The 23930-nt window shown below is 47.8% G+C and overlaps 1 protein-coding gene across 2 annotated transcripts in view; it reads right to left on the bottom strand.

The window, feature by feature from the left end:
- Positions 1-23930, bottom strand: part of Rph3al (rabphilin 3A like (without C2 domains)) — a 104587-nt gene that overhangs the window by 51595 nt on the left and 29062 nt on the right. The window lies entirely within an intron of this gene.

Genomic DNA, 23930 nt, shown 5'->3' with positions numbered 1-23930 from the left:
GGAAAACACACTGGGAGGCAGAGGTGGACTTGTTGGGGCTCAGCCTGGCTCTGGGCCCACCAGGGAAAGTGTGATTCAATGATGGCACCTCCTCCTAAAGGGGAGGGAGATGGGACTCTGTGCCTTGGCTCCCTGCAGGGGTGAGGACTCTCTCCTGTCCCCTGCTGAGGGACGGTGGGAATCTGTTACTTGGCCTTTTCTGCAGGCTGCCAACTGAGCAAGGCGCACACCTCTCCGAGGAGAGGGAAATGTCACCGACTTGGCTTCCCAAAGCATGTGTCACCATCCTGATTGGGAGGCTGAGCTGGGCTCTGCAGGAGAGAAGGCAGCCAGTACCCATGGAAGGGAAGCTATGACACATCCGTGGGGGCACAATTGGCTGCCATCCCAGGATCAGGTGCAAAAAATGTCACTTCTCTATTTCTCCAAGTAAAATAGGATCTGTTCCAAGCCCTGGTCCTCCTGGCTGGCAGGGAAGTTACTCTCAGAGCCCATCATCCTGAGGCCATTCCACTGGAGAGTCTATGTGGGGCACAGCCCACTGCTATCTGCTGGTCCTTTGGGCTCTCATGGTCAACTAAAAGGCAAGGGACCCACTTTAGTGTTAGTGTTTGCTTTGGGATCTTTGCCAGGCAGAGGGGGTGTCTCAGGGACCAATCAACTGCATCCCTAGACCATAAGCTACTAACCTGCCCTTTTCCTAGGGTTAGTTCTCCTCACCTCTCACCCTTATCCTCATTTCTAGGGCAAGACCAACCACCACTCACAAGGTCTCTCCTCCCTGGGGAAAGGAGAAAGAGGCACTGAAGCCAACTTACTTGGTCTTTCCTCTAGATGCCTAGTGGTATATGTGAAGGAACTGTGGCCTCAGAGAGGCCAGATTTCCCTGCTATATTCTTTCTTTCTTGTTTGGTGGTACTGGGGTTTGAACTCAGGGCCTTATACTTGCTAGGCAGGCACTCTACCACTTGAGCCATTGCCCTAACCCTTTTTTTGTTTTAGTTAGTTTTCAGATAAGGTCTCATACTTTTTTTGCTCATGTAACTCACATAGCTGGGATTACAAGTGTGTACTACCACACCTGGCTTTGTATTATACTGTTTATATATGTATGGTGTTCAATGGCCGTGTAACCTAAAACACAGAGTACTCTGCCCTTCCCAAAGCCATGGAATGAGACTGTAGTCTTGAAAATCAGGTAGGAATGAAACACCAATAGCTATTATTTACTGAGCCACTAATTATAAAGGAAGGAGTGTTGGGATCTCCCCAATAATGGAGGCTCTGGTGTTATAGGCTGCTAGAGCCACACAGCTAGATAGAAACAAAGTGGGATCTTGTGAAGTTCAGGAGAGTGATCACATACTTCCCTCCTTCTATTTTTTTCTGGGAAGGAGACCCATGCTGTTCTGAGCGCCCCCCCCCCCCACTCCCCCCTGCCGACTTAGGGATGGCTGTTCCTGTCCTAGAGGAGAAGGAAGAGGGTGAATGGTGGAAGCGAGAAGAGGCTTCGTGTCCAGAGGTTTGGATTACTGGTTCCTCAGGCTCACCCCCAGCCTGATATCTGGTTCTGTACAGGCAGGTCCCTGGTATGGCTGAAGTATTTCAAATAACAGCGAAGAGAAGGCCACACAGAGGATGATACAAGACAAGGGTTTGCTGGATTCAGGTGCAGCCAGAATACATTCACAGGCCTCCTGATGCTGGCTCACAGTCAGTCTGGTCTGTCCTGAGTTCTCTCAGGAAGGAAGAAATCTTTCTAGCTGTAGACTGAAAGCCCAAACTCAGCAGCCTTCATGACACCTGCAGGCTTCCCCACAGCCTGGTGGCCACTCTCCTCTACATACAAGGACAAGGGGAGGGGATAGTGCAGCCTGGGCCCCTGTCTGTATCAGCTGCCATAACGTAAGTATCCTAGATTCAAGCTGGGTGCTGGTGGCTCATGCCTGAAATCCCAGCTACTACGGAAACTGAGATCTGAAGATCGTGGTTCAAAGCCAGCTCAGGTGGGACAGTCTGTGAGACAATTGTCTCCAATTAACCACCAAAAAGCTGAAAGTGGTGCTGTGGCTCAAGTGGTAGAGTGCTAGCCTTGAGCACAAAAGCTCAGGGATAGTACCCAGGCCCTGAATCAAGTTCTAGGACTAGTATAAAGGAAAGAAAAAGAAAAAAAGGTACCCTAGATTGAGAGGTGGAAACAACAGAACTTTTTTTTTCTCATTTCTGGATGTCTGAGCCCCTAATCAGAGTGTGGTGCTGGCATGGTTGGTCCTGGTTTGTGGAGAGCCACCTTGCTGTGTACCGTCATGATAAGAGAGACACACTCTGGGCTCTTCCTATAAAGACATCATCCTCCCTCCGGGTACCCTCATGAACTGTCTAACCCAAAGCAAGACCCAAAGGGCTCACCTCCAAGCATCATTCCTCAGAGGTAGGGCTCACCATATGGATTTCAGGGACATACATTCCATCTAGCACAGTCCTCTTCAGGACTGGGCTCTTCTTTACATCTGCAGGTTGAGGGCCCTAGAAATGGAATTATATCTATGTCATCTTTCTTTCTACTCCACCTCCTGAACACTCCAGCTTCTGCTACCCAATGCTTCATCACTACTTTCATGTTCCTAAGTCCTGCTGAGGGCTCCTGCATAGGCAATGTGGCCTGGCACGGGGGCAGAGGCTTTATGCGAGGTAGACACAGGCCTGGGAAATCTGCCTGCAGCCCCTCTAACCCTCAACTGTTTCCATCTGTAAAATGAGATATTTGTCCTCAAGGGGTGCTTTGGGGATTGACTGAGATGTACATGCAAAGCTACATAATAAACACATAATAAATGCCAAAGTTATTAGTAGTATTAAATAGCCACCAGCAAAGGTGGCTATTTAAAGTGAAATCAGGTTTGGAGTATGGTTGTTTAGCATGCTCAAAAGCCCTGGGTTCCATCCCTCTCATTTTGAGATCAAAATGGTGATGATGATGATGATGATGACAATTCAATTAAAAACACTGAGCTCATTTCAAGTACTCACAAGGCTGCCACACATGGCTGGTAGCTACGCTACAACAACAAGAGCCAAGACATCTTATCACATTCTGCTGGCCAATGCTGGACTGCAGAACCCAGTGCCCAGCCTCCATGCAGGGCTCACAATCTGCCTCAATAGCCTACTCCTGAGACTCCTTAAGATGCTCCAATCCTAAGACGCTCCCAGGCATCCTGCATCTCTCTATCCCCATCTCCACTTGCCCCTGCTGGCTCACACCAACCTTCCCACTTGCTCACCCAGGTGAGCGTTGCCTGCGGGAGGCCATGCAGAGCACAGCCCTGGGCTGGCTCTGGCAGAGCCAGGCCTCACTGTGTCTGATCAATAGCTACAGCTCTCTCAGAGGCTGCCCTGCCAAGGGTGAGGGCTGCTCAGCTGCATCCCAGGAGGGACAGTTCAGCAGGGCTTTGAAGAATGAACACGCACAACCTTGGCTAATTCCATCTGACTGATTGAACATCTACACTGTTAGGGGCAGAAAACAAAGCAAAGAGAGAAATCACCAGTGGTACTCCCTAGACACTGTGTTGAAAATGAACTATACAACTTGTAGGTGTGGACAAGAAGGAAAAACAGAGAGAGCAAAGGAAGGGGTAACATTGTCCTACAAGAGGTATACTTATTACCTGACTTACATAACTATAACCCCTCTGTACATGACCTTTACAATAACAATAAAAAAGAGAGAATTCACAAAAGACTAGGCAAGATGATATATGCCTATACAATCCCACCTACATGGAAGCAGAAGCAGGAGGATTGCTCAATTTAAGGCCAGCCTAGGCAAATGCATTAAGACCCTGACTCAGAAAAAGAAAAAACAAAACAAAACAATTGACCAACCAACCAGGCTGGAGATGTAGCAGTAGAGGTGGAGGTTGCTCAGCATCAATAAGACCTTGAGTTTAATCCCTAAGAAGAGGAGAAAAAAAATGTCCTATTCTTTCCCACAGACTCAAGGATATACAGCCACCAGCTTGGAGACAGGAGCAGCATGAACCAGTCTCCCTTCACAGGTAAGGTCAAAGGCTGTAAATCAGCTCCAGTAGGGAACCCCTACCTTCCTGGCAAGAGGGCCCAGTGCTGCCGGGTCCCCAGGAGCTAATGAAAGATGGGTAGAGAAAAAGTCACTCCTGTTGCACCTTAGGCAGGAAGTGTAGCAGTCAGGGCTTTTTTTTTTTTTTTTTCCAATGTCCCCTCCACTTCTTGTTTTTCAGGGTACTAAGTCAAGAAGGCAGCCCAGGGGCACAACCACCCTGTGTGTGCACAAGTTTATCAGGCTACATTTATATCACTGGCCAAAGGCAGAATCAGGCCCTGCTACCTCACAGTTATCTTCACTTACTGTAGCATCTTCAGCTGGCAGGGAGGACTTGGGGGCTCCTAACAGGCTGGGCCTACAAAATGATGTCATGCTCTACTTCAAATAAAACACAATTGCTTCTCTATTAAATCTCAGATTAATAAGAGAATAACAAACCTTTTCCCTTTAGGGCTTGGTTTTTGTTTCTAAGTTCCAACACTGAAAATTAAGAAGCTGGTATATTTTTTTCCCTAAAAAAAAACAAAATAAAAGGGCTGGGAAGGTGGCTCAGTGCATAGAGTGTTTGCCTTGCATGCATGAGGTCCTGGGTTCGATTCCTCAGCACCACATAAGCAGAATAAGCTGGAAGTGGTGCTGTGGCTCAAGTGGTAGAGTGTTAGCCTTGAGCTGAAGAGGTGAGGGACAGCGCCCAGGCCCAGAGTTCAGGCCCCATGACTGACAACAACAACAACAAAAACAACCAAACAAAAAACAAACAACAACAACAACAACAAAACTTTTGTGAAAGAGTGTGAACCAGCTTTCCAACTCACAATGGAGCCTCTGACTGTCAAGAAGGGCCCAGGCCCAGAGAAACCATTTACTTCCTGCTGGATAGGCTTTCCTTGAGTAGAAGTGCTTTGGGCAACAGCACATTGGCAGTCAGGAACTATATTTGAGTGATAAACCATACTCTGCTTCTAGGGTGGACTCAGAGCACAAGTGCCAACTAGGCCTTCAGACCAAACATCTCCTCCTCACTCATGTCTCAATCTCTCCATTCATTCTTTTGCAAATGTATGCCCCAGCCTCAAGATCACAGGGAGGAGCTCCCACATGCTTAGGGCAGGATGAACCTGGAACATGGCACCTTCTCTGGGTCTTTTTTCCTCATCTGTTCATTAATGGTGACAGGGAACCTTTGCCACAGTTGGGAGATCGGGGAGATGATTCACAGAGTGCTGAGCACAATGCATGGTGAGGTCCTTTGACAGAATATCCTGTTCAGTGCCAGAAAATCCTGTTCAGTGAAAGATGCCAGCTGAAGAGCCCCCTCCCAGCTATGGTCCCTGCTCTTCACTCTTTGGGTACCCAAACCATCTGAATACCCTCTGAACCTGTCATTTCCCCCTCTCCACCTCTCCCTAATCCACATTGCCACTGCCTGTGCACCATGGGACCCTAAGCAGGTGTCCCCACACCCACACTGGCTGGCTTCCAATTGATTTCAGATAAGCAGCCTGATTGATCTTTCCAAGACACAAAGACAGGATTGCATGTCATTTCTCCCATCCCTTCCAGCCTAAAATCCTTCAGTCTTCCCATTGCTTTTCACGGAGACCACCCCCTTTGCATATGCATGATATATCTATTCAGACTGAACCCTATCTCCCCACTGGCTTCTGCTGATACTTAATTCCTGTTATATCGTCTTGCCTTCCACTCTCTGCTCCAGCATACCTAGTCTTCTTCAGTCCCTGATTCTTGTTCTGCCTCTGCCACAGAACTTTCACACATACCACAATCTCTGTTTGGGATGAACCTGACCACTGTCTCCTCATTGACTGAAGCATCCTATAGACTTCAGTTTAAAAAATACCCCTTCCCTAAGGCAGCCTTTCCTGCCTTCTTACCCAGTCAGAACTTCCATTATGGGTTGCTGCCTCTTCTTTTCCATTGTCAAGGTTGTAGTTTTGCCCTCAAGCTGTATGTGCTGGGACAACTGTCACTCCCTCCACTGGGCTGTCACACAGGGCAGAGGCCATGTCTATTTCTGTTCATCTTCCTGTTCTATGGCCTGGACCATGACTGCTTGCAGAATGAGGGAGTGAACATAAGGGACAAAGGAGAGGAGTTGTTTATTTATATTTTTAGAATGGAGTCTTGCTATGTTGCTCAGGCTGGTCTCAAACTCCTCAAGAGATACTCCCACCTCAGCTTCCAAAGTAGCTGTAACTACAAGCATGCCACTGTGTCCTGCTTAAGATGAATAATTTTAAAATATTTGAGGTTTCAATTCAACAAATGCTTATTCAATACTGTATGGAAGGCATTGTTTTAGGATGCTTTTTAGTTTTAGATTAAAAAAAAATATGGTAGATCATGCTGGCCATGAACTCAAGTTTCTCCTACCTCCACTCCAATTGCTGGGGCTTACAGATATTTGTTACCATGCCTGGCAGTTCAGGAATTTTGAGGATGAATAAGATATAATTCTTTTGTCCTCAGTGAGTACCCTTCTGAATGGAAAAGTTTATAAATGAGCAAAACCACCCAGCATTTTAGCACATGCCTGTAATTACAATTCTAGGAAGGCTAAGGCAAGAGGATTATATTTTTGTGTGCTCAAGATGGGCCTAGACAACATAGTAAAACCCTGGCTCAGACAACCATTAGCTGAAAAATAACTTCCCCAAACATTCAATAAATTAAAGTTGGTAGATGAGATGGCTGCTCTCTAGGAACGAACAATACTGCAAATGTTGACAGCCAGCCAGTCACTGGTGGCTAAGGCCTGTAATCCCAACTGCTCAGGAGGCTGAGATCTAAGGATTGAGATTTGAAGCCAGCCCAGGGAGGAAAGTCCATGATTTTCTTACTTCCAATTAACCACTAAGATGTCAGAAGTGGAGCTGTCGCTCAAGTAGTAGAGTGCCAGCCTTGAGCAAAGAAGCTAAGGGATAGTGCCCAAGCTCTGAGTTCAAGCTCCAGTACTGGGCCCCCTACCCAAGTTGACAGAAGATAATTCAAATATGCTAATAAAGTAGGGAAAAGAAACAGCTGCCTATAAATGGACCCAGAACATTCATACTCAGGTATGTGCTTCATGCCTTGTACTGTGCTTTTGATGCTAGAAATCAAATCTACAAAAGGAAAACAATCTTATTATGTTTAGGTGAAAGCTATACCAACAATAAAGATGATGATATATATAGAAAAAGAGGCCAAAATATTGGCAAAGCTGAATATGCAATGAAATAGAATGATACACATGATCAGTTAAGCAAAAAAGAAGCTTGCTATAGTATGATGCTTGGCCACATACAAATGTATACATGCTTAATGGATTTGTAAGTCTTTAGACACAAAACTATCTGGGAGGAGATAGGCCAACATACTAATCAAATAATGACAAATCAAAATCCATTTGAGCCTGGGCCTAGTGGTACACACCTATAATTTCAGCTACTGGAGAGGCAGAGGTGGGAGTTCTAGAGTTTGGGGCTAACCTGAGAAAATTAGTGAGACCCTCTTGCAGAAACAAAAGAGAAACAAAAGGGCTAGCTAGGGGGCTGGGAAGATGGCTCAGTGGTAGAGTGCTTGCCTTGCATGCCTGAGGCCCTGGGTTCAATTCCTCAGCACCACATAAGCAAAAAAGAAAAAAGACGGAAGTGGCGCTGTGGCTCATGTGGTAGAGTGCTCGCCTTGAGCTGAAGAGCTGAGGGACAGCACCCAGGCCCAGAGTTCAGGCCCCATGACTGGATCCCCCCCAAAAAAAACAAAACAAAGGGCTAGCTAGGGACATGACTCAAGTGGTAGAACACTAGTGTGAGGTCCTGGGTTCAATATCCATAATTGAATTTAAAAAAAAAAAAAAAGGAAGGAAGGAAAGCCCTGCGCTGGTGGCTCATGCCTGTAATCCTAGCTGTTCAGGAGGCTAAGATCTTAGAACTGTGGTTTGATGCCAGCCCAGGCAGAAAAGTCTGTGAGACTCTTATTTCCAATTAACCACCAGAAACTCAGAAATGGCACTGTGGCTCAAAGTGGTAGAGCACTAGCCTTTAGCAAAAAAGCTTAGGGACAAGGCCCTGAGTTCAAACTCCACACTGACAAAATAAATAAATCAATATGCAGGATTATTATTATTATTATGCTAAATGCTTTGGGCAATTATTTACGCCAAGTTCATTTTTTCCTACCAGATCTGGACTTTTGAAAGATGGGCTTAAGAAACTGACAGCCTATGCCCAGACAAACAAGAGATAGGACTTATCAGATGACTTGCAGCTCAAATGAAGACAGTCAGGCCTGTGCACTCCCATCCCTCCCAGGACAGGGTCGCTGGGTCACTGAGTCCTCTCAACTCAGCCCTACTCAACTGTGAGACATAGTCTGCAGCTGTGCTACCAGTCCTACAGGGAAGAGGGTTGGAGGCAGACATGCACTCAGTATTATATACACATTATAAAGATCTATTCACTATGCTTGGCACCAATGTGGATGTTTCATGTAGAATCTCGTTCAATTTTCATGATGATCTGTTTTATAAACGAGGGATAAGATGCTTATAAATAAGTAACCTGACCATGGCCAGTTTGGGGTGTGAACCTAGATTTGTCTGAACCTTAAGTATAAGCAAGGTCTGGCTGCTTCCTCTTCCTACCTGGACCCCACTTCACCCTCTGTATGCCAAGTTAAGACAGGCTTGGCTCCTTTTACCCCACCATTCTCTCCATAAGCCTTGAGTGGGAGAGGGTACAGCCTGGCCCCTCTTACCATTCACTGGGACATGGCCTGAGCAGCCAGCAAGGCTGAAAGCATGTAGGGTCTGGCCTGTTGAAGGCCTCAAGGGTCCCATCTCCAGAGGACTGCAAATGATGTCACAAACACAGCCTCAAAAGGCACAACCTTAAGAATGCCAGCCCTGCTTGGCCTGAGCTAGGAGCCAGGTGGTCACTGGAAAAGCACTGCAGAAGGAAGGCTACTCCTACTTCACGTGCTTCTTACTCCATGCCCTGCCTAGGAGCCTCTGGCCCTCTCCCTGTTCCTTGCCAGTAGTCAGGAGAACCAGGCAGGTGGGCCAGGGCCTCCTCGCCTCATCCTGGGTTACCAAAGGCTGTGCTGCCTGCCATACTGAGCAGGTCCTTCCCCTTCCTCAGAGGAGCTACTAGTACTGTGAGGACCACCTGCAAGCCCCAGACCCATGTAAGCCCTCAGCTGCCTTTCCAGTTGAAAGAAAGTCCCATCATTTCCTGCTGATTGCAGGACTAGCTTCCAACACACGCCTCCCTCCACCTGCCACTCACAGCCAGTCACCACAGCGTCCCGAGTGGAGGGGAGGGTTAAAAAAGGCAACAGCATCAGCTCGTGATTATTAACATTCACAGAGCACATAATAAGAAATCATGACTAGATGTAGCCGTGGATCATTTCTGGGCCTGTGTCTCGCTGTGTGCGTGTCTGATAGAGGAAATCAGGATACAGAGAACAAGATAGTCCCCAGCTGGCTGGTTACTGTGGGCAGGGTAGGTGAGGAGGACAGTGCCTCACCTCATTAACTCTTCCTAGCCCTGGTGAACCTGTGGGAGACTGGGCTGGGGGTTTTCGGTGTATTTTCCAGAAATCCAGGGAAAAGAAGGCATATGAGCTGTTTCAACAAAGCCAAGGGGTGTGCTGGGCGGGCCAAGAACACTATAGGAAGCAATAAGTTAAAAAAAAAAAAAAAACACACTTGAATCAGGTGTGGTGGCACATCTAATCCCAGCACTCAGGGGTCTGAGGCAGGAGGATGGGAGCTTCAAAGCCAGCTCAGGCTACATAGTGAGGCTTTATCTGGAAAAGCCAAAATCTATCTATCAATGAGTAAATCAATCAAAGAGGTTAGGGGTCACTCCATTAGAAGTTGCGGGTTTCTTTTTTTTTTTTTAATCAATTTTTTTACTTTTTGGTCTTTGTGGAGCTTGCACTCAGGGCCTGGGTGCTGTCCCTGAGTTGTTTTGCTCAAGGCTATGAGCAAACAGCTTTGAGCCACAGCTCCACTTCCAGGTTGTGGGTTTAAAACAGCAAACCTGGGCTGGGTGGTGACTCAAGTGGTAGCGGGCCTGCCACCTAGCAAGCTTAAGGCTCTGAGGTCAAATCTCAGGACTATTTTTTTTTTTAAAGTCAAAGAGCTTGTGTTTCAGGAGAACTCGTATGGTACCAAGTTATAACACATTTTCTGTGGGGGGGTGAGTGATAATGGTAAATCAATATGTAAATCCACACTCACAGCTCCTGGGGTCAGCTCTATCCTGGATCCTTAACTTGACTCTAATGCCTTCCAGACCTGGTGTGACGTGCAGGGCCTGGCCCTGTTCCTGAGCCAACTTGCCAATCTGCATCCTGAAATCCTCCTCAGCTCCTTCCAGCCCTAAAAGAAGCTGTCCCTTGTTCTGTACCCCACCTCTCAGCCTTGGCTTTTGGAACTGACAGGGCCTGAGCCTGGCCTGCATCTAGGCTGCAGTCCTTGTGGTTCCATCTGAATCACTGGGGGACTGACAATAGGTAAAGACCACCTCCATCCCACAGCAGCGGGCCACTCTCTAATTCATCTCCCTTGCCTTTGGAATCAAGCTGCCTTCAGGCGGAGAGGCAGTCAGGTCAGGAGAAGGCCCAAGTGATGGAGGAAATTGGCTCACATAAATCTTGTTCCCTGCCTCATGGTTACTTAGAATTACAACTCCTAATAACAATAATAGCCATCATTTATTGAGCACTTTTTCCATGCTTGGCACCACACTCAGTGCTCAGCACACATAATCATTATCACATTTAGTCTCGCCGACTTTCACATCAGCCCTGTGAGGGAAGGTTGATGATCTGAATGTCATGCATGAGGAATTGAAGGTTCAGCCACGCTGAGGTGCTTGGCCAAGTTCACATACAAGAGGACATGACAGAGCCAGAATGGGCATCCTAGTCCATAATATAGAAGCAAGAGCTTGGGCTAGGAGAAGTGGTTCATTGGTAGAGCACTTGCCTAGGATATGTGAGGTCCTGGGTTACTTCCCTAGCCCAGGGGAAGAGGATCTAAGACTAAAAAAAAAATAAGCTTATGTAAAGCATACTTTGTGTTAGATCCAGTGAATGTTCAACATTTACAGTGTGTTTTTAGCTTTTAGCAAGAATGGCATGGTGCATAGGTGGCTTAGGGCATTGGTCAGGGGTCTTGAAAGTTAGGAAGAGGAGGGAGGGCCTCACTCCCCATCCCGCCTCTTCTGTACTCCAGTACCCTCACCTTTATTGAGAAGGATGCTTATAAGTACAGAAAATGGATGCCCCTGGTTCTGAGGTTGCTAGGGAGAAAGCAGGTGGCCACAGCTGTCCCCTGAAGAGAAACAGCAGCCACTGCCTAGACAGACGCTGGTCACACTAGGAACATGAATGCAGGGAATTGAAAACCCCAGACAAAGCCAGCTCTACCTCCTCCAGCCAGGCCCTGGTTGCATAACCAACTTGTGCTTTCCCAAGGCCTCCCACAGACATTTCTCATCAAGAGGCACCTGCTGCCTGGAAGTCATCTGGCTCAGGCTCTGTTAAAGGAGTCCCATTCTCAGAGACACTGTTGAAGATTTCCATTCTTACATTCTGCACATTGAAAATATCCTGCCCCTCACAGAAGCCCCTGAGCTCATAACAGCAAGTGAGCCCCCCTCCATGAGGATCAAGAAGCCTCATCATGGAGGGAGGATGCTAGCTGTAGTCAACCTTGGCCATTCAGGAGCTCAGGCTGGTCAGGCAGACCTTGATTTGAAAATTGTATGGTCTCTATACATCGGACCTATGAGGATTATGAGGACCTATGATATTATGAAATATGTATTTAGTCATCATCTTGTTTCCTGACACATAGCTCATAATGTCCCAGGAATCTCCAGTGATAATAAGGACCTTTTTGTTGTTTTTGGCCATGGCTGGTGGTTCACACCTTTAATGCCAGTGGCTCAGGAGGCTGAGACTTGAGAATCACAATTGGAAGCCAACCCAGGCAGACAAAACCAAGAGACTCTTACCTCCAATTAACCAGCAAAAAGCCAGAAGTAGGGGTGTGGCTGAAGTGGCGGAGTACCAGCTGTCAGGGAACAAGCTGAGAGAAAGTGTGAAGCCGTAAGTTCAAACTCCAGTGCTGGCGTAAACATTATGCTAATGAGATGGTGACCCCTACAATAGCTAGTCACCGGAAAGACCAAGGCATGATGGGAAGTTTGGACTCATACCCCCACCCCCAAACTTAGGAGAGGGAGGGAAGAGAGTGCCCTTTCCCCCAAGGTTTAGTTGATTGTCAGTGTTTGAGTAACCAACCCTGCTGATGTACTGAGGCCTCTATAAAACCAAAGGGCAGGGTGTGGGGGCTTCTGGTTGGTGGGGTTCAGGGAGGTTCCCACAGGATTGTGGACTCCAGGAGACCCATGTCCCTTCTTCTGTATCTCACCCTATCCACCTTGTCATCTGGATGCCTTGTTAAATCCTTTACAATAAGCCTGAAAACTTAAGAGTTTCCTGAGTTTGTGTGAGCTATACAAATGAATTAATGGAATCTCAGAACAGGGCTTTGGGGGTCTTTGATTCTGGGCAATGGATTAGCAATTCTGGAAGCCTGAGCTTGAGACCAGCATGTGAAGTGGGATGTAATCTTGCAGGGCTGAGCCCATCCCTGTGGGTCAGGATGGAAAATGAGTCAGCTGAGATTTGCTGGTGAGCTGCTTGGTACTGGAGTCTGACACCCTTGGGTAATCCCAGGTCACAGCATGACTTCCTTGAGTGACAATGTACCAGTAGAAGAAAGCCCTTTGATTAACTTTTCCTATATTTTTTAGGGCCTAACCCCACATTTCCAAAAGTCAGAGCCCTGCTTTGGAAGACTTACTCTCTCCATGGGAGGGCAAGGCAGGGGCCTCTGGTTAGCCTCTACCATCCCATCCCTGGAGTCTGGAGAGCAACCTTAGCCAAAGTCAGAGCCAATGATGTCAATGACACTCAGTCACCACTTCCTAAAACTGCTACAACCAGGCCCTGAATTGGCTAGAAGACATGGTGAGGCTTACAGGCTGCCACGGATGATACAAACACTGGTGTACAGAGAGATGGACAAACAGATGTGTGCATGTTCGCGCATGAATGCACACGCATACACACACTTGAGAATCTCCTTGCTTGGTTCTCATGTAACTCTCCAGCCTCATCTACCTTCATCACCAAGTACTTCATGCCAGAACCATACATATTTTACTGTCTGCTCCCAAAGGCTTTTAGTGTGTGTGTGTGTGTGTGTGTGTGTGTGTGTGTGTGTGTGAGCGCGTGTGCATGCGCTTGCGTGCACGTGTATGCACACGCACTACTCCTGGGCTTGAACTCAGAGCCTGGGTGCTGGGCCTTTTTGCTCAAGGCTAATGCTCTACCATCTGAGCCATACCTCTGTCTGTTTGCTGAAAGCTAGCATTCTACCACTTGAGCCACATCTCCACTTCTGCCTCTTTTTTTGGTGGTTAATTGGAGATAAGGCTTTCATAGACTTTCAGCTTGGGCTGGCTTTGAACCATGAACCTCAGATCTCAGCCTCCTGAGTAGCTGGGATTATAGATACAAGCCACCCATACCCAGCATCCAAAACTTATTTTGCTTTCCTGTTTGGCCTACGCTGTATCTCATGCCTGGTAAACTTCTATATATACTCAAGACAAACTTGAACATCTTTGAGCTCTTCCTTGAGTTTTCCCAGAAAGCACCAGTGTGTCACCCTTTATATCCCACAGTGTGACATCCCTAGAGTAGGATTGTATCTCTGTGACTACCCCTACCCCTCTGAGGCCATGGTGTTTTTGTTTTGTTTTGTTTTGTTTTTGAAGCTTAGGGATCAAAGCCAGGGCCTTGCACATGCTAGGCAAGAGCTCTACTTCTGAGCTACACCCCCCAGTCACAACATTTTTCATATTTAATGCTGCAGGTGTCCTGCACATGGCTGGCTAGAAGGGAGGAAGAGCTGAGTGACAAGTATAAGGTGCTATAGGACTTGGAATTTCTGAGGCAGGGAGGCCTGTGATGGTATGTAAGGAGAGAAAGAGACATGCTCAGACCTAGGATTCAGAAAAAGGGCCTTTGCTCAGAACATGGACCCCATTACTCTCCCAGTCAGTCTTACCTTCCTTCCATATTCTTAGCAGAGGCTCTTTTCTAGAATATTCCTAAGCACCAATGGAATCCCTAGGTCCTTATGGGTTTTGGAAGGCAGGTCCTGAGTCCTTCCAAAGCCTGACCACAACATGGAGGAGTATGGGAACAACAGGACCAGGGCATCAATGGTTTTTATGCTTTTCCTGGACTCTCTTGGAAGGGTCCGGCTGCAGTTGATACACAGGGCCAGAGCCTGGGAGCAAGGCAGCATGGCACATGGTGTTACTGAGCACTGGAACTCAAGTGATGAGGGAGGACTTTGGTATCACTGTGCTTCCAGGAATAGACGCACCAGGAGGACCCAGACTCACTTGTCCTGTTCTTTGAGGAAGCTCTAAGGCCTGGCTTGTGTCTCAGAACAATTAGGTACTCAATAAATGTTTAAGTGAAGAAAACTCTAAGAGGTGCAGACCTGGGGAGCAGAGCTGGGTGGCAGTTGGATGAGGAGCTGCAGCTCAGCCCTGCTTCTAGAAGTCCAGTGAGAAGGGAGTAGAGAGAGGAGCAGGACATGGGCCTGAGGGAGGGGGTTCTTGGGCTGGTGGGATGGGAATGTAGAAGAGGAAGGATCACTGCTGGGGCCAGAATCCAGGGGGAGGCAGGAGGGACCCAAAACTGAGTACCAGACGGTCATCCACTACCCAACTCAAACTGCTGGGCCACCAAGAGCAGATGAAGAGTGGGGAGTCCTGGGTGACTGCAGGATAAAATAGTGAGTCCTGGGCTCCCACAATCCCAGTCAGCACAGACTCCCTGGCCAAAGTCAGCCCACATCCTCCAGCTCTCCTTCTGCCAATGTGGCCAGAGGCATGTGCACCCCCCTTGGTAGCCCCACTTTTCTGAGGGATGCACCACTGGTCTCTGACTTCCTGGGGTTACTGTGACTGTCACTAGGTCACCCTCCGTGCAAACAACCTCCCCCTTCTCCATGTTCTCTCCAGTGTCATGAATCCTCCCAGCCAGCAAACACCTGTAGGAATCATTTTGTTTTTATTTGAAAAAGAATACAGCTGACAAGATGAACACCCCCAGAGCATCTAACATTCCAGAAGCAACAGCACTCACTAATGATTAATTAGGGAGCCCAGTGATGTGCTGGCCCAGAGCTCCAAGGAGAACCTGGGTAGATCAGGGCCGTGTGGAATTAGCACACCCAGCCAGAGAGTAGACTGAGGACCCTGGATACCATGTGGAGGCATTTTAGACTTTATCCTGCAAGCAGTAGGGAGCCACTGAAGTCTTCAGATTTCAGGGAAGGGGCAGGGATGATGTGATCAGAGAGAGCTGCACTTGAACTAAATGAACAAGCAGAGGAGCAGAGAATAAGCTGGAAAGGAAATAGGCCTCTGGCAGCAGTTAGGAGCCTGGCAGGGGGCCCTATAGTGGCAGGACTGGCAGACCCGGGAGCTCTTCCTCCCTCCCTGGAGGGCCAAACTAACTGTCTATGCTTGAATGTGTGGTTCTGGGTAGAAATATCTCTGGCAGATCATCACGCCTGCCAGCCTCAGTTTTTCCATCTGTAACCCTGGGAGAATCATCTCTCTGGATGATGAGGGCAAGGAAAGAATTTGGAAGGTACTAACCTGATTCTTGGTTTTGTTTGTGGTACTAGGATAAAACCCAGGGCCTTGCACATGCTAGGCAGACGCTCTATGCTAAGCCATACCCCCAGCCCTCGCTTGATTTTTGTTTTTGTCCATTATGGGGCTTGAACTCTGGGCCTGGGCACTGTCCCTCAGCTCTTCAGCTCAAGGCTATTGCTCTACCACTTGAGCCACAGCGCTACTTCTGGTTTTCTGGAGGTTTATTGGAGATAAGAGTCTCACAGACTTTCCTGACCAGGCTGGCTTTGAACTGCGATCCTCATATTTCAGCCTCCTGAGTAGCTAGGATTACAGGTGTGAGCCACCAGCACCCAGCTTGCTTGTTGGTTTTATGGTCTGATCTGCAGGGAGCCTTGAGGGGAGGGCACCTGGCCCCTACTTCCCTGGGATTCCATCAACAGGTAAGCTGAAGTCCTTCAGGGTGAATAGCAAACAGCTGTAGGGCAACATCCCAGGTGGAAACAAAGAGGAAACGAGGGAGGGAAAAAAATCACAGGTCTTTGGAAGTGTAGCAGCTGGCAGGGCAGCCAGCGAGGTGTGGCCTGCAGCCACACGGAGGACTGGAAATATCATTATCTGCTATTTACCACAACTGAGGACAAGAGGCTGAACAGAATTATTGTTCCCAGCAAGAGCCTTAAGCAGATTTGCCAACAATGTTTCCTACAGCCAGTTTCTCCCAGCTCTGAAATGTAAAGTCTTTGCTGTGCTAGTGTGAGTGAGCCTCTCTCAGTCTCAGTTTCCCCATCTGGAAAACGACATACACACTGCCTCTTGCCTGCCTGTGTCCAGGGACACAGGCTTTACAGTGTTATCAGAGGCAGAGGAGGCTCTCAGAACACATGCCAACCCCACATAGCTTCCTCCTCCTGCTCAGAGGACATGTGAGTTGCCCAGAAAATCCAGCCTGCTTTCTCAGAACCTGCAGAGAGGGCTGAGTTCCAGAGGTACTCCTTGATTGGAAGATGTCACTGCTGCTGGGGCTGGACTGCACCTGAGCTTCCCAGGAGGAAACTGCTGGAAAGACCTGGGAGAGTCATTTATCCAACCATTTCCTCTTCTAGGAAGATCCAGAAAGCAGATGGAATTTTCATCCAAGGTTGTCACATGGGGAGACCATGTAACTAGCCCTGACTAGGCTTGGTCTTGGGTGTGTTTTACCTATGGACTTAGGCAGCATGCTCCACCCTTTTCCACTTTACTATGTCTGTCCTCTGATTTACACAAGGACCAAGAAGGCTTCTGGGAAATAAACCTGAACCATGCCCACTGGATTTTGGACATGGTGGGAAGAGTATCTGTGTATGTTGAGCAGGGAGAAGTGTGATCAGAGGGCAACAGGGGACCAAGGCCCTGGGAAAGATTCAGACAAAAGGAAAAGGCTAGACTTAGCTGGAAACAAGATGGGAGAGTGTGGGCCCAGCCCTCTCCACTTCTACTTCCACTACCCCAGAACTGCCCCCGCAAGAGGCTGTGTTGGGAAGGTGGGGAAAAACTCCCTTATAACTCCTAAATATATATATATATATATATATATATATATATATATATATATATATATATATATATATACACACACACACATATATATGGGAGGGTTGGGGCTATGTGTTAGCAAGTGAAAAAAAAAGCAATGAAAAAAGACAATCACAGAATAAAGAGTATATTACAGTCCCCTTAAAAATGCTTAATATGCTTAAAATGCTTAAAAATGCCTGTGTACATTTGAAAGTGGAGACAGGTGGGGCAGAAGGAGAAAATACTGGCTGCTAAGGTCAGGAGTGGAGGGAATATTTTACTTTCATATGTACTGCTGGATATGTATAATTATTGAGAAGTTATTAGCAACAGGGACTGTTCCTATGAACTTAGCACAAACTTCCCTCATTTCAGTTTTCACATTCACCCTCTGAGACAAAGCACTTTGATTATTCTGTTTCTAGGTAAGGAAACCAAGGCAAAGATAGACGCAGGCAGAATACAGATGATTAAATCTCTATGCAATAGTATCACTTTTTTGTTACTATACTAGGATTCGAACTCAAGACTGTATTTTATATTCAGGTGCTCTACCACCTGAGCCATGCCAAACCCATTTTACTTTAGGTTATTATTATATTTTGGTCATAGGGGTTGAACTCTAGGCCTGGGCTCTGACCTTGAGCTCTTCAGCTCAAGGCAAGTGCTCTACCACTTGAGCCACAGTGCCACTTCTAGTTGTGTGGTGGGTTATTGCAGATAAGAGTCTCACAGACTTTCCTGCCCAGGCTGGTTTTGAACCACAATCCTCAGATCTCAGCCTCCTAAGTAGCTAGGATTATAGGCATGAGCAAACAGTGCCCAGCTAGGTTATTTTTTAAAAAGATAGGATCTCAAATTTTTGACTGTGCTGATCTCAGACTGAGATCCTACTAGCTAAGACACCCACACAGCTGGGATTACTGGCAGATACCACCATACCTAGACTATTTGTTAAGATGGGACTCTCATAAACTTTTTTGCCTAGGCTGACCTTGAACTATGATCTTCCCAGTCTCTACCCTCCAATTAGCTAGGGTTACAGATGTGAGCCATCTGAATGCTTGTTACTTTTTAAACTTTAGGAAAAGAGGGGCTGAAGGTGTAGCTCAATGGTAGAGTACTTATCTCAAATGCTTGAGCCCTGGGTTCAATCCTCAGTATTAAAAATAAAACACAGAAAGAATTTGTATGAAGATAAAGGGACTCTTTGTCATTCAATTCTTTAATCTATCAGAGCCCCCAAACCACCAAAGTTGGCACCCTTTGCCTGGTGTACACCAATAATATATAACCCAGATGGAAAGGAAGTCTTGTCCCTTCTCACTTCTGTTTTTCCGCTTTGCTGGGCCTGGAACCCAGAGCCTCATGCTTGCTAAGCATCCCCAGCCCTCCTTCTCATTTTTGTGTGATGGCAGGTGTCCTGAATGGGCTGATGGACTAGGACTGGGGTTACACGTTTCCCCCTGATATGCTGAAGAGATGACTCCTCCAGCATGCCTGCCTCACAGGTAGGAAAGAGAAGCACACATATCTGTTCCATCATGTTCTTAGTGAGTTCATAGCCAGACATTCCCACCTCTGATCCTGGCCCTGGTTCCTGCTAATTAGGGAATTCAGTATCAGTATGCTCTCTCTAGCTCACCACAGTCCTGCTGCCAAACCTTCCCATGGACTTTGTCCCTGAACCAAGATTCCTGTACCTGTCATCACCCTGCTTGGCACCCTTGGAGGGCTCTGCTGCCCATAGGAGAAAGGCCAGACATCGCATGGGGCTTTTCCTGACACCCTTGACATTCTTTCCCTCTCTCGGTCTATGTTTGGCCCTTCATGGCCACCTTCTGCTCTCCCCCTGCTGCCTTCTTTTTCTCTTACACTGCCTTTCTTGCTCTCTCCCTAGCTGGTTCTCTCATTTGCCCAAACGACAAGTGCTGCACTTTGTCTACGGAGCTACAACTGCTCCATCCCTGCCCTGGCTGGTCATCCCCTCCTCCCAGGCTGGGCTAGCTCTAGCATTTGCTCCACCCTGGGGTTCCCACCCCTCTTCTCTCCAGGACCTGCTCCCATATCACTCCCTGCTTCCACTTGTATAGCCCTACCTCATAGTACACTGCATCTTTCAGCAACAGCTATGAGCTCCTGAAGGAAGGCCTGGCACCTTTACCTCCTCACCCTGGGAGCTATAGTGTCCAGAGAGCTCTGGAACTGACTCAATACAGAAAGCTAATGTCAGTCCAGCAAGCTCTAGGCTTTGCCACCAGGGGGCAGATTGGTCCCCAGCCCACCTTTTGTCCCGATGAACAACACACAGGTCTCCACCCCGGGGAGAAGAGAATGGGCTCTGAACAGCACCAAGTGGCAGTTATTTCCTCCTTTCTATGGAGGAATACGAGCCACTCTGCAGGCCCCAAATAGGAAAAAGAAAATAAAAAGTGTGCCTTAATGGAGATGTTCCGCTGAGCACCCTGAGCAAGGTGTATGCTCCAAGAAGCTGCACGGGTGTCTGGTCCAATCTTGCCATCCCAGCAACAGAAGCCAACTCAATTCCTGCCAAACAGACTTGGTGATGGGCAAGCAGCCAGAGCAGGTCCCTCAGGGCAGGTGAATTAAGTGACTTTTTTTCTGAGAATTTAGGAACCATCAGTAGCAGAATGAAAAAAATCCATCTCTATAATGAGGCACAAAGACACATCTTCTACATTGAATCTGGCCAAGGAGGAGAAAGAACACTGTGAGGCCAATTTGAAAGCAACTCAGATGACATGGCTATTTGCTCAAGGTAACTGCAAATGCTTCTATGCCTTCCCACCCCTACCTCCCTTGACACCCAACACACACATAGGTGGCAGCTAAAGGTTTGGAAAGGGCATGGGGAAATGAAAGCCACTAGTTGCTTTGAGCACATCCTAATTTGGAGAGTGAGGCTCAAAACCACAGATACTTTGTAGCCCTGAGAACTAGTGGTGGGAAGGGTGCGGCCACTATGGAAAACAGTATGGTTACTCCTCAAAAAAAATTACCCAAAGGCTTACCAAATTATCCAGTTATTTCACTGCTAGGTATAAACACTCTGAAGGACAAAAAGTGGGTCTCAGAGACTTGTACACCTTATTATATACAGCTTCATTATTCACAACAGCTGAAATCTGGGAGCCATCTAGGTGTCCAACCCTGATGAATGCATGAGTCAGTCACCTTTAAAATGTCAGTCCTTTAATAGGCTCATACCTGTAACCCTAGTTACTCAGGAGGCTGAGATCTGAGGACCAAAGTTCAAAGCCAGCCCACACAGGAAAGTCCTTATGCTGCTTATCTCCAATTCACCACTGAAAAAGCTGAAAATGGAGCTGCAGCTCAAATGGTAGAGCATTAGCCTTGAGTGGAAAAAGCTTAGGGACAGCACCCAGACCTTGAGTTACACACACACACACACACACACACACACACACACACACACACACACACACACACACACACACACACACCCTGATACGTGCTTCAATATGCATAAGTTTTGAAGACATTATGTCAAAGGGTCCTGAGAATTTGCATTTACAACAAGCTTTTTGGGGATGTCCATCCTGCTGGTCCTTGACCCATTCCAAGTGAGGACCTCATCAGCACCTGAATTCTCTCAACTGTTCATGCCTTCCCATCCAGGAGGTCCTCTCAAGGTGTGTCCCAAACCCCAAGGACACATGTAGAGTCCTCAGGGGTCAGGACCTACAGAGAAGAACACTGTGCAGCAGGGCTAGAAGCACCACCTAAGGGTGGAGGGCTGAGCACTAGAAATGAAACTATCCTGGACAGGGCAGGGGCTCAGCCTTCTTCCATTGTCCTCTCCAATGGCAGACAGAGGGGTGGTACTGAAATTCCGTCAGCTCCTCCCTTGGCTTAGCAGACACAAATCCCCAACTCTGAATCATGAGGCAAGCTGGGCTTTAGGGGAAGGCTATGATTGGGGGGGAGGGGAATGCAGACTCTGCCCAGCCTAGGGTTCTGCCAGCTTCCTGCAGGGGTTCTGGGCTGACCCTCAGCAGGACACCTTCTTAGAACAAAGTGGCCCTAAGCCAGTACAAGAGGGAGTAGGTCTGCTCCAGTCCCTTCCTTGTAGCTTTCCTCCATGATGGTCTGAGGCTATGCTACCTCATGGAGCTAGATTTGTCCTAGGGGCTTTGAAGTAAATGCAGGCTGGACTGATCATATCCATTCTCTATCAGGCATCAGCACACAAAACCCAGCAAACTTCTCATGACAGCTCCCCTGATCCCACAGTGTGGGGTGCATTTGGCAGAGACCAGGAAAAGATCCAACCACTTTTTTGGAATGGTAACAACGCTATCCTAGGCTCAGACAGGTCCACAGCCCAGCCTGGCCTTCTTATGGCTGGTAAGCTGGACTCTCAATTAGTCTAAAGCTTGCCTGACTCAGATTCTGAGCAATTAGGCGCGCCAGGCCTCTTTAATTAACCATCCAGCCCCTCTCTCTTCCCACCATGGCCCTGGGATAATGAGGGCAGGCAGCCCGGGCGTGCAGGCCCAATTACAGAGGGATGTGGCTCTGAGGACCGCATCGTCTTCCACCCTCGCACTCATTAGTGGTAGCTGCTGAATGCTGCTAGGGCTCATGCTGGGGACGCATCCAGGTCCCCAGGAGCACCTGAAGAGCTGTCCTCCCCCACTAAGCCTGGCTCTGGACACTTCCTATGCTGGGATGATATCCTCAGCAGCCCTCTGCAGTCTGCCAAAAGCCACACACCATTGGGGTCCTAAGGCTTCAGACAGCTAGCAGATGAGGAGAAGGGGCCTGGGGGAGTACAGCTTAAATGGTAGAGCATTTGCGTAGCAAATATAAGGCCCTGAGTTCAAGCCCTATTATCTATCTATCTATCTATCTATCTATCTATCTATCTATCTATCTATCTATCTATCTCTATAGTCATGAGGGAGAAAGTAGAGACAGAAGTGAACAGGAGCTCCCCAGAACCAGGCTCCTGGCACCTCATGATCCCTCACATATACCCTGTTAAGAGTTCTTTCAGCCCTCCCTATCCCCTAAGATTGCTTCCTTAACTTCTCCACTAACTGTACTTAATTATCCATAATCAACTAACCCTGCTCCACTGAAGAGGAGGGACCTGTGCCTACTTGCAGTGTGACCTAACATTGGGCATCAGTATGGTCTAAGAGGTATTTGTTGGCCTGTGGCTTGCACTTGTAATCCCTAGCTACTTAGGAAACTGAGATCTGAGGATCTCACTTCAAATCAGCCTGGGCATAAAAGTCTGTGAGCCAGCCAGGCACTGATGGCTCATGCCTGTAATCCTATCATCTCCGGAGGCTGAGATCTGAGGATCTCGGTTCAAAGCCAGCCCAGGTAAGAAAGACTGTGAGACTCCTATCTCCAATAAACTACCAGAAAACGGAAAGTGGCGCTATAGCTCAGGTGGTAGAGTGCTCGCCTTGGGCTGAAGAGCTGATGGATAGCGCCCAGGCCCAGAGTTCAAGCCCCACGACCAACAAAAAAAAGTCTCTGAGACTCTTATATCCAATTAACCACCAGAAAGCTGGAAGTGGGACTATGGCTCAAGTAGTGCCTAGCTTTGAGCAAAAAAACCTTAGGGACAAGGCTCAAACCTTGAGTTCAAGATCCAGGACTGACACATAGAAAAAGAAGTATTGGTTGGATGGGTGAAAGGGTGCTGTCATCCTTTTTCCTCAACCATCGTGGAGCCACTGTGAGGGCTAAGGATCTGCAGGGGGTTGTGTGTGTGTCTAGCTATTTCTCCATGTGATCACTGCCTGGTGTCTGTACCTTTGTGATCATCTCTTGGGGGCTCAGGAATCCACAGACTACACGTTCCCTGTTCAAATAATGTGTCCCCCACGTGACTTCTGACAAGCTCAATGTACTTTAGCTTCCCAAATCTCCCAGCTCTGCCCCATGTCTTCTGGTCCCCAGAATCTCACCCCTGGAGCTGCTAGAGCACGTTCCATCCCTCTTCCAAGGCCTCCTGTTCCAAGGCCCCCTGTTCCAAAGCCAAATCTGCTGTCATATCTGTGTCCTCCCTCTTTCAGTGCTCAATTCTCTGTCCTCCAGCTACCAGCCTTGGCTATGGTATCTCCTCCAATCTCCTCCACTGCCCCTAACTAAATCCATGCACACCTCCACCATGCCCTTTGCTCCTTTAAGACAGGCTCCTCCCAACAATTCTCCTCTTGTTCAGTCCTCCTCCACCCACCTTAACCGTCAAGACTGAGAGAAATAACTACTTTGGATGCCTCCCCTCCTCGCTTTCCCTCACCTGAGTCACACACAAGCTAAATTAGTGACTGAGTGTTGTGTGTAAAGGAGCTAGTGCATGAAACTGAGGTCTTTCCCTACCAGCTCAGGACACCCAATGCGGGATAGCTAAAAAGTGTCCAGAGGCTTTTACCTAAATTTTAGAATTAAGGGATTAACTGTGGCAGCTCCAATTTTAAGTTCAGGAAAACATGAATCTTAGTAAGGCGAAATGGGGTACAATAAACTGA

This window comes from Dipodomys spectabilis, unplaced genomic scaffold (genome assembly GCF_019054845.1).
Source record: "Dipodomys spectabilis isolate Male_0828 unplaced genomic scaffold, ASM1905484v1 ptg000018l, whole genome shotgun sequence".
Lineage (NCBI taxonomy): Eukaryota > Metazoa > Chordata > Mammalia > Rodentia > Heteromyidae > Dipodomys > Dipodomys spectabilis.
This window is presented reverse-complemented; position numbering and strand designations above follow the sequence as displayed.